Source organism: Cupressus sempervirens, chromosome 5, assembly GCF_028749045.1.
Source record: "Cupressus sempervirens isolate cs-2001-9-10 chromosome 5, ASM2874904v1, whole genome shotgun sequence".
NCBI classification, from domain to species: domain Eukaryota; kingdom Viridiplantae; phylum Streptophyta; class Pinopsida; order Cupressales; family Cupressaceae; genus Cupressus; species Cupressus sempervirens.
Genome location: NC_143122.1, coordinates 513,348,715 through 513,363,672, shown reverse-complemented (window position 1 = coordinate 513,363,672; position 14,958 = coordinate 513,348,715). Strand labels below are relative to the sequence as shown.

The 14,958-nt window shown below is 37.4% G+C and overlaps 1 protein-coding gene across 2 annotated transcripts in view; it reads left to right on the top strand.

Annotated features, from left to right (window-relative positions):
- Nucleotides 1–14,958, top strand: part of LOC149556961 (putative ATP-dependent DNA helicase CHR12) — a 235,337-nt gene that overhangs the window by 203,797 nt on the left and 16,582 nt on the right. The gene's annotated exons all lie outside the window — the stretch shown is intronic.

The window sequence follows — 14,958 nt, the reverse complement described above, 5'->3', positions numbered from 1 at the left end:
TTGTAAGTAGATCCATTGTTTCATTCTAACAGATGAATCAGTTTTGTAAATCCTTTAATAGGGTAGACTTAACAGTCTTTGTATAAATCTCTTAACAGAGTGCATACTTCAGTGTATGTTTGTAAAATCCTCTAACAAGGTGGACCTAGCAGTCCTTTGTGCTCCTAACAGGGCAGATCACCAGAAGTGGTCAATGTAAGCCTTAACAGTCCAACCTCATACTGCAGTAACGAAGTTTTGTGGGTATCATCCCCACCCCAGTTTTACTTTCTATTTGGAAGGTTTCTAGGTTACCAAATCACTGTGTACATGTGTTATGGATGTTTGATTTCTCATATATGCAGTAGATTAAATGAATGAAATGGGAATAGTATATATGGTTAAAGTGCTGAATTGTTTAAAGTTTTTGAGTTACTGATTCACCCCTCCCCTCTCAATAACCTATCATACCTTAAATATTTCCAACACAATCTTCCATTCACCATTCTAATCAAAATGAATCACTCATAGCATGTAATCAATATTATCCTCAATTTTAGTCTTGGAACTTGAACAAGAGCCATGGATTAGTTGTGATATTGTCAATCAAATGAAATCGTAATTGCTTGAGGACAAGCAACTTGGGAGGGTAGGATTGTAATATTCCCCTCTAGCATTGAGATAATTATGTAATCAACTAAAGAATAAAATGATTAGCTATAATAAATTATGTAATGAATAAATACAAATAGTTCATATATAAGTTAAATGATTATATAAATTCTAAACATTGATTAAATAAATTTTACAAACAAATATTAATTAAAAAATAAATAAATAATACCCTTGTTATAAATGAGTATTACTAATAATAATAAACCATAAGCAAATAAGGCTAAAATAAAATAGCCGTATTAGCATCTGCAAAGGGACACATATATGTCATGACCCTTAAAAGAGCAAGGTGTAAAATAAGCCCAAACAATAAGTCAAGGAGGCATGAATGAATGAATGAAAGATTTTAATAACGTCCATAAGGCTAGAGTAGCCTATGGGACCCACACAAGAAACCTCCCTAGGAGAGAGAGTCAAATCTAGCTATAGGCTTTTGGTTAACTTGTCTCGTTGTTGCTAAATTTTGATAATCAAAGCCGTTGTTCTCCTCACTTGATCCTCCTCAAATAAGTAGTTCAGGTCTCTGTTATTTAATAGCTTTGCATACTCTGATCTGATGTCGCTATATGCTGGACATTCCTTGACAAAGTGGTGCTCTGTCTCTACCACTCCCATATTACGTGGTAAACAAATTTTTTTGGTCCACTCTTCTTTTGGAACCTACCATCTACCCGTTTCACACCTCAGCTGGTGTGAACTAGTTTTGATTTATGCTATCAATTTTTTTACTCTCCAATTAATAGGTGTCCTTATATAGGCCTTTCCCATCATGACTAGAAGTGGGATTAAATTCTTTAGTGTAGTATGATTTGGTTCGTCCCTTGTGCTTAGTCCAGATGATATTTTGAAATTTTTTCATGACATATTTCTTTATTTCTTTATTACTATCCAAACAAGTATGGATGTTAACATCCCATTTTCCATTTTGCTTCATCCACATGCCTTTTCGCCTAACAAGTTTCTCATCTATGACTAGCTTGGGCCAATGATGTTTTTCCAAACCTTGAGTTTCTTCAAATAACTTAGCAACCAAACCAATGCGAGGGCTTCAATTGGAAAAGAACCCACCTTGGCCAATGAGATCTCACAGGGCACCTTAGATTTGACTTTTAGATTGCAAGTAATAAAGTGTTTTTGAATTCTTTCTACTTGTCGACATTTCTGTTCGGACATATTGCTGCCCCAAACTTCACACCCATACAAAATCACCGGCATGACCAGCAGACCAAAAAGAGTTTTCATTGTTGCCCAATCCCATAATTTTGTGTTACTACACTTGTTTTGCAGAGAATATAATGCCTTCCAGCCTCCTTGAATCCTTTTTGATCTGCATGTATCCCAATTGAGTTTGTTTTGAAAATCTATACTCAAGTATTTGTACTCTTTCACAATCTAAAGTGGATTACCTTTAAACAGGAGCACTTTCAATATATCCCTATTATTTTTCGGCGAGAAGATCATAATTTTGGATTTCCTAGTGTTCACTTGCATTACCACATCTTGGCAAAAACTTTCTAGTTCTTTCAAACCCTTAGTCGTCTTAGCAAGTATGATGAGATTGTCTGCTTATAGGAGCACTCTTGTCACAAAGTGAGCTAGCTGCACCCCCTCACTGTTGGTCTTGTCTATCCATTCTTCTAACTTGTCAATGTAAAGCCCAAATAAGGTTGGAGATAGTGGACACCCTTGTTTAACCATGATATTGCTACCAAAATTTTTGGATAGCCCTTCTGTTGTTCTAACTTTAGCTTTAACTTGCTCATATAATCTGTGAACACCAGTCCTAAGTTCCTTCGAGACCTCTAACTCTTCCATTCTATCCGAAAGTTTGTCACGTGGCATTGTGTCGAATGCTTTTTTAAAGTCCACAAAGCAGCAAAAAGCTTTGGCCCCTTGGGTGTCCCAAATTTCCTCTACCAAATATCTGAGAGTGATCCTGTGATCTATAGTAGAGTGTCTCGGTCTAAAGCCTGCTTGTACCTTTTCTCTTTTATCTTGTGTTTCAGCCCATTTGCTGATTTTCCGTTCTACCATGCTGCCAAATAACTTTCCGAAGAGGGGGTTGATCATGATAGTTCAATAATTAGAAGGGTTGTTTATGTCTCCGCTTTAGTGTAGTGGAATCACTACACTAGTTGTCCAATTTATAGGGAAGCCTTCTCTATTAACATTGTTGAAAATCTCGGTGATGTGCGGTGCTAGGGTTTCTACACTTCACGTTAAATATTCAGCCTGTAGTCCATCTATGTCTTGGGCTTTACCAACAACTAACTTCCTTATGCCTTGTACGATATCCTCCATGTGGAATATATCACTTGTAGTCTCGTTTACCAAGGTTCTATGTTTTCCCAAGTCACGCTCGTAGAGAGTCTTGGCATACACCAACCATTTGGTCTTTGTGATGTTGTTCTCTATCCCTGTCTTTCTTTGCTAAAGTTCTTTCCAAAACTTTCTCGGGCTGTTTTTTCCAAGATTAATCAGCTCGATCCTTCTCAGTCTCACATAATTCTCTTTCTTCTTTTTAACCAGCTGATCATACTCTTTTCTGCTTTCATTGTTCATGTTCCTTTTCCATGTTTTTGCCATTTTGCACTCATCATCAAACCACGGGTTGGCCGGGAAAGTATTCTTGTCTTCTCTCTTAATTTTTGACCTTTTACACTCCTCCAGGGCTTTACTGATAGTATAGACCAAATTATCTTCATCCATGGATTGTTGCTTAGGAGACTTGTGATAGTTTCCCTGAACACTAGACAGCCATATAAGAGAGTCACGGAAAATATTATGATTTTCTTTTGTTATTAAAACTCTTCCGGTCGGGAGTGTCTTTCTCTTTTGCAAGGGTTTTGTGACATTGTGCTGGTCTTTAATGTGAGTGGCCACTTTCATCGAGATGGATTTATGGTTAGACCTTAGCTCAATAGGGCAGTCCTCTATCTCGAAGTTAACTATCTTTGAGACATAGTCTTGAGAACATATGACATAGTCAACAACACTTTGTCTGTTGTGTCTTTTGCATGTAATACCACCCGATTTAGGCCATTTTTCCATGCCATTACATATGACCATGTTGTATAAGCAACATAAACCTAGTAATTTAGCCCCAAAATGATTGATCTTTCCTTTGTTGTCTTGCAATGTTCTTACCCAATTTTGTGTCTCCTCTTCCTCAAGCCAAACCGGATCTTTGCTTTCCTTGTAACTTTCTTTGAGGTTGGGAGTTTGGTTGTTCGGTGTTCTAGCGTTGAAATCACCTATTAACATTATTTCCCCTAAGGAGCTGAAAGCTTCAATATCTTTTTTGAGTGCAATGAATGGGTATTCTCTATCCATTCTAAGTTTCTTATACATTTTTAATCCTTTAGGGGCGAAGTGGCAGGCAACCATCATGGTAGAAATCTGATTCTTTGTTATTTTTATACATATGTACTGCTTGTTTACATCTTATTTTTCCAAGTTTATATATCTTCTCCAAGTTTCTTTAATTAAAATGGTGATGCCTCCATGTACCTTGCCATGTCCGTTGCCATTTTTTGCCCTCTTGTTCCACAGTGATACCTTCTTATATCCCTCAAAATTTGGAACCCTACATCCATCATGCTCATGCGTCTCGATAAGCAAAATAATGCCATTATCTTTAGCTACCGGCTCTAACTCAGGTCCTCTTCTCCAAGGATAACCTTTGCAATTCTAGATGACTATAGTTAAATGTTCCTAGGTGGGCATGAAACATGATTGAATAAGCAAGACACAAATATAAAATACCGAAGAATACTATATCTCCAAAATCAATATTAGCTAATGGTAACATGGAATCTACGATGGAAAGTAGATTTTTTATGAAATGCCCATATTTAAATGGGGATTTTTGTAGATTTGACTGTCCAATTCTTTGATGTGGATTATACCACGTTGGTGGTGTAAGTAGCCTGCCACCCATATAATCCCTCAACCAAAATAGCATGCATGTACATTTACATAGCATTGTCAACCATTAAGGGTTTGAAGGGTAATGAACGAAGAATACAAAAGTCAGTCATACAAATAATTTACAACTCCTAACACAGACCCGTAGATTTGAACATGGAGAAAAAAGAATAGTCTCCTGCAGAACTCGGTGAAATATTGATCAAAGAATTAAGATATACAAATTATATTATAAAAGAGGGTCCCACCCTATCCATCAATGACAAACTAGATATCTTCCGAATTAAAGGAAGACAAATGAATAAGGGTGACAGATGTTTGGATCAACGGGTAAACACTCTAGCAAGATGGCATGGTAATTAACTAGCCTTGCTATCGGTTAGGACACACTCTAATGTGGAGCCGAAACTTGGCATCCCCAATCACACGATGTGGGGACACAACATAAATGAGGTAAGATGCTTGTCATTTAATTACTATAAGGGTATTCTAATGTATGATTGTAGATATAACTACTAATTGTTATAAAGATATTATGTTATCTATACATATATAACAATGATATAAGTTAATACTCATTTATTCAGCTTATTTATAGATATAGGAATAAATGTGCATATATAGAACATTAGGAAATTTCCAAAGTATAATATTTAAATGATCATTTGTACTTAATATGATGTTATTTTCTATTTTGTATATTTAGGTGTATATGATTTTTATTTATAGAACAAAGTGGATATATTTGATTATGATAATCAACATAGATCCTTATGTGAGGAACATTGGACCTTAGATAATATTGGACCATGGAGATTGAGGAAATTTCTGACTTGGGGTATGTGAGGTGTTAAGGTCTCCATCTAACCACCATGATTAGGATTAATAGATAGTCTCCATGTGCTAAAATATTATGATGATGTCAACATATGCATTTGCGATTGTTCGTGGATAGAGGATGTCCCGCCCAAGAAGAATCTTAAGGGTTGCACTTCTGGGAAGACAAGAAAATAACAAAGGGTTAGGAAACCCTTAGGGTTGGGGTTTAAGATAGAGGGTATATGGTGTAATTAAATTTATTCTTGGTTAAGTTCTAACATTATTTTGTAGGCATTACCTGTCCCAAACTAACCCTAAGGGTGCAGACATTGCATATGTGATAATAGCTTCTTGCAGTGGTATTGAGTTGTAAGGGATTACAGATTGTTATCAGGTTATAATCACTAGATAATAAAAATATATTGGACTCGCTGTTTGGTGGATGTAGCTAGGGATTGGACCACATTAAATCTTTGTGTCGTGTGTTCTCTTCTATGCAATTTATTATTTTTTTATATTGGATATATTTGCATGTAAGTGTTATTTAAGTCTATTTAAATCCTAACAAGAGAGGTGAGAGCTGGTGAAGTAGCTGATGGAGGGGATGGAGGAAGCACCACATATAGCATAGTCAACAACAGATGTGTTGTTGTAACAAGGCCGACAAGTAAAAAGTCCTGAAATTGGAAAGTAGGAAAGCCTATTCAGGATCACCAAGTCCGAGGACTTGTATAACTGTAGTAGATGATGGCCGTACATAGTGAGGGGTCCTTGAATATCTTTAGAAAAGCGTTGCAATTGCATGGTTTCCAAGTGCAATTTGGCTGTAATAACTGAATCAAATCCATGGTCGTGGAGGGGGGTCTGAAAGTCTCTAGTCTGTGTATTAAAGTTTGCCAAAATGATGATGTCACTTGTGGTCATGAATGTGGTAGAACTACTAGAGTGAACCATAGTAATGGTGCTGAAGAGACAATCTTTGACCAAATAAGCAACCGCTTAGACCGTTTGATGTCAACATAACTCTTGACCTTCTTTCTGAAAACAGACAACCACTAATAACTAGAGATGCTCGGAAGAGGATGAATGAGGCTTCGTAACAAGGAGAATGTCAAATAAACCAAGAGCATTTTGAAAAAGACCCGAGAAGGACCATAAGGTGCCATTGTCGTTCCAACAATTGACATGCAGGAAGCCACTGTGAGACACCGCCATGTCCAACTGTTGCCCTGAGCATCATTTGGCCTTGGTGGCCATCCTCAATTCCCACCTAGGTGGAGGAGGAGCCCTAATAACAACCCTGAGGTTCCTGATAACTGCCCACTTCCCATTGTGCCTAGGCTCTGTAACAAGTCCCCGAGAGTTTTTCAACTCTGTCACCTTTGATTTACTGAGATATAGATCTTAATGGAAAGAGGAAAAAACTTTCTATTTTCCCTAAGAACTTGTATGTAGTTCGCAAGTGAGTGAAACCTAAGAAAGAGGGTGTCATTGTGACTAAATCATGCCTTTATTAGTGTTGAGAAATGAGTGGCCCATAGAGAGTGTTGGAGGAGAGGAGAGGAAGGCCTCGAACTTGTAGATTAAGTTCACGGGCCCGTCTACCTCACCAACCAACTTAGCCGAGACAAGCTCCTCGATACTTGCGAAAGGGGGTCCGATGTTAGTGTTGTTGCAAACTGTAATGTCCCTAGTTGTTGCTAGCATCAGAATTTTAGGGATTAGCCTAATATTGGAACCTCGTAGGCTATGAGGATGGTTAGAGGGTCTTCTAAGGATTGATTCATCTCCAACATTCAACGATTTATGGATTTGGCCTTCGTTCGATATCATTTGGACTCCACTTGCCATACTATGTATAGTAAGTCAGGATGAATAGAGATGAACCATTTCTATTTTTATAAAGTGTATTTGGTCACATGGGGAATGATGAAGAGAGATTCCTATTTCAAATGGTATGGCAATCAAACAAGTATTCCAAGAGATATTAAAGTTCAAGTGACTTAAGTGATTTATTTAAATCTTTTAATGTTCTTATAAAGTTATAAGGTAACTTAAGTGACTAAAAGATGAAATTGGCTTTTAATCCCACATTGCCTAGTTGTTTGCATCTTCCCTCATATCGAGGTTATAAAAGCATGGAGCTACATTGAGATTGACACCATGAAATGTTATGTTATTCAAAATCCTAATAGGTATCTTTAATGTGACTTGGCTATTTCTTGAGGATGAATCCCCTTGAGGAAAAGAGTGAGATTGGATGCAATCCCAATGACACACTCTTTTTATGACTAAGGTTTGGATTGGTATATTGGACATGTGAAATAAATTGGAGTTTCAACAATAGGAGGAAGGAAATAGATAGCTGAAGATATCTGACTGTACTAGCAACATACAGGTTAGTAGCAATAGACGTAAGTTGGTAAGCAAGCAAGGGGATGGTCATTACAAAGCTATGGACAAGAGGTGAGAGTTAGCATTGGTGTAGCTTTCCATTCTCATGAGTTCCTGTTATAGTCAACTCCTCTTAGCAGTTTTTAGCAGTAGGGTTAACATAGGAGTTGGAAGTAGTGGTCGACACCTCAAACTATCCCACAATATACACACCACACGGGTCCCTTCATGACAGAGATAACAGGTCGTAGACGGTAACAGGAGCAGAATATGAGATTGACAGTGATTGCGAGTAATCTTTAGGAGGGTCTAACGGTAATCTCCAATGGCACAACATGGTTAAACTCTCTTGTCAACTGTCAGCATTCTACAGTTGGAAATGGGGTCTATAGAAAATCAACGTGCATCTCCTAGTAGTTACGAAGGACGAGTCTGCCAATGATAATAGGGTGGACGGGACGAGAGCATCATTAAGGACAAGCCACAGATAGCCAGATCATTCACGCACGAAATCCAAGTTCATATAGTATTGATTTACTTTGGTCATACTACAGATTGCTCTTCCTGTACGTTTCATAGGTGTTGTGAGTAGTGGAATGTTGCTGGTGTTATGCACACAACCAAATTTAATGCAGGAAGGAACTAATAAACATGTTCAGAATTGTCTTGTGAGTTTTCTGTGATATCTTAAGTGTTGATTGCAAATTGTGATTCTGACTGGTTTAATATTGTCACTAGTGCATTGTATTTTGGTTATATCCATTGATTTCCACCATACTAGATGTTAAATATTAAAATGAATCTTTGACTTACCATTTGAAGTAACAAGATACATATTATAGAATGATTCTGTGTATTGCTGTACTGGATTGGTATATTTCAGTTATATCCAAACTTTAATACTTGGGTTACATGTCAACTGTTTGACAAAATTCTACTAGTCGCAGTTTGATAAATTTGACCAGAGCAAGCAAGGATTATTACAGTGGTATCAAAGCTGGTCTTCTTGCTAGTCTGTGGATTTATAACAGAGGCAAATTTTATGAGGATTTATTGGAAATAGTTTAAGTTGAGAGATGGAGATTGTTGAGTGAATTTGTAAGGAGTTGAAGATTTATTAATTTTCTAAAGCTATTTGGCTTGAGTGATATCATATATCTCTTTTTGTTCGATTACAATCATCCTTAAGTATCGGGTAGACTACTGATGTCGTGTTTTTATATATCTACTTCGAGGAGCTTGAAATATGATAGAAACTGAAACTATCTTTTGCCGCAAAGGAGATGCATGTGTCATGAACGGTCTAAACAGGTTTGACAGGGTAAGGAGTGTTTATGCAAGCATAAGTTTGTTTGTGAATGCAGTAGTGCTATGAAATGGAGCATTGTTCAGTAGTAGGTACAGGAAAGAGGATGTGAAACACGTACAAGACACTCGAATGGTTTGTAATGAGAATGAACAAGAACGAGGAGTGAGGGAAACTTTGAGGGCTATTAGAGATGGGTAGAACAATATAGCCACTGCGCTTCAGTAGCTTATTGGTGCTATACAACAGTTAGCTCCGCCTCAAAGGGCAGCCCCGACTCATCACAGTGGAGGTGGTAGTGTGGCAAGATCACCACGAGCTGTTGGGGCCCCCACACAGAATACTGACAAGCCTTTGATGCTCGTTTTAATGCAAAGGAAGAGGCAACAACACCTGCGACACAAAACTTACTACCAGATAACGTTATGGCAATGTACGATGAATGGGATTTATTCCCTGATTCGGTTAAGCAAAATTTGTCCTTTGTTCAATACTTAGATCAAAAAAAGGAGAGCTTGTTAGATCCAGAGATAGTTGAGAGGACAATGAGATATATGGTTTTTGCCTTTAGAAGGTTGACATTGAGATTGTAGGGAAGGAAGCTTGAGTTTTTCTCGACAGGTGTCTATGATGTAGATGTGTATTTAGTACAACACCTGCTAGTCCTATCTGCAATGTTGATGATGGACCCATTTTATAGAGATCAGTAGATGTGTCAGTACCCTTGGTGGATAGTGGCACTAAGCTTCAACACGTTGAGGCCCCTAGAGTTGTTGTAGTTAGTGTAGGGAGAGTTGATGCAGTTGTTACTTTTGATAGTTCGGGCTCTCTTGAGGAGGGAATTATTATTGGAGATTTGTATGGGAGTTGTCATAGTGTTGCTCTAGTGTAGGAGGTAGTTGCTTCCTCAGGTGGGACTAATGCATGTATGGAGTCATTGAGCTGTGATGTCGGTGATTTGGGTGTTACAGCTGTGTCAGTAGTTGTGGGTCTAGCGTTGTTGATTCACAACTTGGCATAGAGTCATGTGTGTAGAGTCTGGTGACGACAATTGAGGCTCTATTAGATGATGGGGATGCAGACAGTATGGACACCTCTAGTGATTTGTTGGATGATGCTATGAGTTGCACCAGGTATGATACCCCTTGTCAAATATTGGGTGATGACTCTGATGAGGTTTTGGATGAGTCCCAAGATCGATGTTTACAGGATCTTACTATTGAGGTGGAAGCTGAGACATGTGGGGAGATTGAGATTGTGAGGGCTTCTATTTCTTCGGATGCAGAGTTGTGCAAGGATGATGCCATATGTATGAGTGATCTTGTGGTGGACAGTTCTGATTTAGTTTCCTATCAGAATGCAGTTAGTGAGACAAAGAGCTTGCATAGTAGTCAGGGGTTACAAAGGTATCATGTGACTTATCACATGAAGTTGAGTGATAGTGACATTTCTTCATCTCTTGATCATTATGATGCTATTTGGCATATGTTAGCTACATCTGGATGGGGTGCCCTTGTGTTAGATGAGCACGGTGATAGTAGTCTTTCCGTAGTAGAGGTTCATGTGCTTCGAGAGGCTGTTAGGATCTTGAAGCATAGTTACTCTTAGTTAGTTGATGACAAAGATTACCTTCTAGAGTTTGGTAGCACCTACTATGAGATGTTGTTAGGGAAAGAGGAGGAGGTGGTTGAGCTCACCCGAGAGCTTGAGGTGATGGTTGACTCTCTTTAGTATACTCAGTTAGCTCTTCAGGCGTCAAAGTCATAGTTGGGTGAGGTTACTGTGGAGTTATAACGGGTATAGTCAACACCAACCCTAGACCCTGTTTAGTTATATATTGTGGTTGGTGGTGAGTTTGCTTCTACGATTGAGGATGAGGGATCTGATGATGTGGCGAACACATTCATCTAGGATATGAGTATAGTATATATAGAGGAGGTGAGAGCATCAGTTGAGACAAGCTCTGATGGTGATTTGCTTCCTTCTACTAGAAGTGAATCTATTTCTTCTTTTCATATAGCTGGCAGCATTGGACAGTTGGCATTGTCACATTTTCAAAGAGATTAGTTGTGGATTGCGAGGGAGTAGATTAATGCTTCCACATATAATTTCTATTGTATTGCGTCATTCATGGAGTGTTTGCTTGAGAGCTCGGATTTGTGGGAGGTTTCATACAACATATCTGGGGGTGCTCTCATTCGGGGCTCTTGTGCTATTCAACGATTGGTGAGGAAGATTGTGGAGACCTTGGCCATAATGCTTCCCGACAAGGATTTTGTGGTTGGGCTTGCTGAGGGGGTTGCCCAGGATCATGCCCGACCAATAGTTTAGAGTTAGAGATTGAAGTCATCTTTTGATTTCCAGTTTGATGATGATGAGCCCTTGACAGAAATTGGGAGTTTTTATCGGCATTACATTATGAGGAGTGCTCATCATTTTCTTTTGATCCATAGGTAGAGGACTTGGATTTTAGCATTATGGATGGTGACCGAAGGTTTGGGATTCATTACACCCGCAAAGGATGTACTTCTCCGCCAATGGAGGGAGATTCTGAGATACAAGGTATTTGATGGCAATGTAGCAATAGTGGGAGTAGGAGCATGCAAGGATACTATCATATCAACAGCCATTTCTGTGTCGATTGAGCCATGCAAGTAGTTGTATATGTGTGCTTTGATGATAGTACACTTGTTATTGTTGATGAGGTGAGCAATGTAGTGATAGAGTCATGCTATACTATTGATCAACAAAGTGTTGATGTTCATTTCATGAATAGTCCTACATTTGACATGGATGCTAGACGCAATAAGGAATAGGAGCAATGTCAAAAGTTAGTGTGTTGATAATGATAGACCTGGAGCAATGTTGACAATGAACGCAACACAAAGATCCACCACGGGCGAACAAATGAGAGACTCAAGCAGCAATGGAAGATAGAGAGAACAGGAAAAACGCCATTGAAACGCAGAAGCAACAACACCACAACAACGAAGACATGAAGCAAAATAGTTGGCGACGAAGAAGATGAGAACACAAGAAGAGTAGGAAAACTTGCACCGAAGCAATGACGTCCAGACAACCAGCCAAGACTAGTACAAACAAACACGGTTGCTGTGGGTGGATGGCCAATGGTAACAACGTCAACTCAAACAGACGTCAGGGGATCAAAGATGGGAGCATAGTCAGGAGCTGATATAATTTTATATGTTTTCTTTGGATATTGTGGCAAGCTATATCTAATATGAGAATATTAATATGTTTAGTGATGATGCCTTTTCTAGTTGATCTTTATATGCTTGCACTAAAAGATTTCCCAAAGGCAATGTTCTCCAATATAGAGTGATCCTTCTAGGATATGAAATAAAGTAAGTTCTTATAACACGTCTTCATCAAATGATGCGATCTCTTAATTAACACATGTGTGATATGAGAGGAAGGGACATGTATGAAGAGGCGCTTCTCTATTTTGAATGGTTACCATTATAATGTAATTGGTTATTAACCAATTACCATACTAATCATGTCATGTGTTTACTTATGTTGTATAAAGATAATTGTAGGTATAATGCAATAATAATATGATGTGATTACATACAAGGAGTTTATGAAGAATGCGGTGGTGATGCAATAATGATATTATTTGTAGTATGTTTGATATTATGTTTGTCAACATGGGTCAATTAGTTTGACTCAAAACTACATAGTTGAATCCTACTAGCAATATCATATTTTGATTTGTTGTGGAAAGTATGTCCCACATAATCTCACCACTAGTGGCTCCCTTGGTATATGATAAGTTTACTGGTATGCATGATTGTAAAGTTATTATGTTTCAAATTAATATAAGCTAGTTGGTAACCATAATTATTAATTCCCCTTTTTTCTAGCCCATTCCAACATCTTTGGAAGATACATGTTCCTTGGAGAGTTCTTACATATTTGGAAAGGAATTCTAATGGTGCCAATGATCCAAGAGATCAAGATTGGTTTCAACATTGATGGGGATTGTAAAGTTATTATGTTTCAAATTAATATAAGCTAGTTGGTAACCATAATTATTAATTCCCCTTTTTTCTAGCCCATTCCAACATCTTTGGAAGATACATGTTCCTTGGAGAGTTCTTACATATTTGGAAAGGAATTCTAATGGTGCCAATGATCCAAGAGATCAAGATTGGTTTCAACATTGTTGGGGGCATTCCACTCTTCTTGGAGAAGATGCTATTTTTGGAAAGCAACAATTTTCATAAAGGTTGATATTTTGAGAATGTAAGGCTGTCACTGTTATCAAAATTCATATTTGTAGTATTTTAGTATTTTGTACAACCTGGTGGTTATGTCGAAATATGATTATTTTAATTATGAAGTGACTCACAAGGTTCAAATGTAAATTAAAATAAAATGCCAATCAATTGATTAAGTGTAAATTAAAATAATAGGCCAATTTAAATGATGTTGTCTCTTAATTAATACATGTGTGATATGAGAGGAAGAGGTGTGTATGAAGAGATGCTCTCCAATCTGAATTGTTACCATAATAAGGGAGTTGCATACTAACCAATTACCATACTAATCATGCCATGCGTTTACTTATGCTGTATAAAAAATAATTGCAGGTATAATGCAATAATAATATGATACGTTTACATGCAAGGAGTTCATGAAGAATGCGGGGGTGACGCGATAATGATATGATTTGCAATATGTCTGATATTTTGTTTGTTGACATTGGTCAAAGAGGTTGACTCAAAACTACATAGTTGAATCCTGATAGCAATATCATAATTTCATCTCTTGTGGAAAATATGTCCTACTAATCAGTCATTTGACAGCTATTCAAGTAACAACCTCACCACCAATAACTCCCTTGGTATAGGATAAGTGGTATGCATGATTGTAAATTTATCATGTTTCAAATTAATATAAGCTAGTTTGGTAGCTATAATTTATAATTTCCCTTGTTTGTGGCCCATTCAACATCATTGGAAACTCCAACTTCCTCTGTGATTTCTTACATATTTGGAAAGGAATTCTAATAGTGCGAATGATCTCAAGAGATCAAGATTGGCATCGATATTGTTGGGAACTTGGGGGCATTCCACACTTGTTGCAGAAGAGTACTATTTGTGGAAAGCACAAATTTTCATAAAGATTGACATCCTGAGAATGTAAAATTATGTCACTGTTTTCAAAATTCACCTTTGGAGTATTTGAGTATTTTCTGCAACCTGGTGGTTGTGTCAAAATATAATTATTATAATTCTGAAGCAACTCATATAGCTCAAAAGTAAATTAAAATAAAAGGTCAATCACTTTATTAAGGGTAAATAAAAATAATAGGTCAATATATATATATATATATATATATATATATATATATATATGCAATTATTTGAGGAAGAGGCGTGTATGAAGAGACACTTCACCAATTTGAGTGGTTACCATAATATGGCAGCTGGTTATTAACCGATTACCATACTAATCATGCCATGTGTTTACTTATGTTGTATAAAGATAATTGCAGGTATAATGTGATAATAATATGACACGATTAAGAATTAATTTTTAATAGACAGCATAAAGCTATACACGCTACTGCTCTTACGAATTTCAGGGCACACATAATTACTATAGTTGTATCTGCATCTTCACAATTGTTTATACTTAGACCAGCATTATCTACAGTCATATAAAACTTCTGTTTTAGGTGGAACAGAGCATAAACCTATACGCACTCGTGCTGCTAAGTATTTCAGAGCACAATTAATTACTAGAGATGTTCCTGCATAGTCAGGAGCTTTTGTGCTCAAATCAACATTATCTACAGTGAAATAAAGCTTCATCTTGAGGTCAGAAAA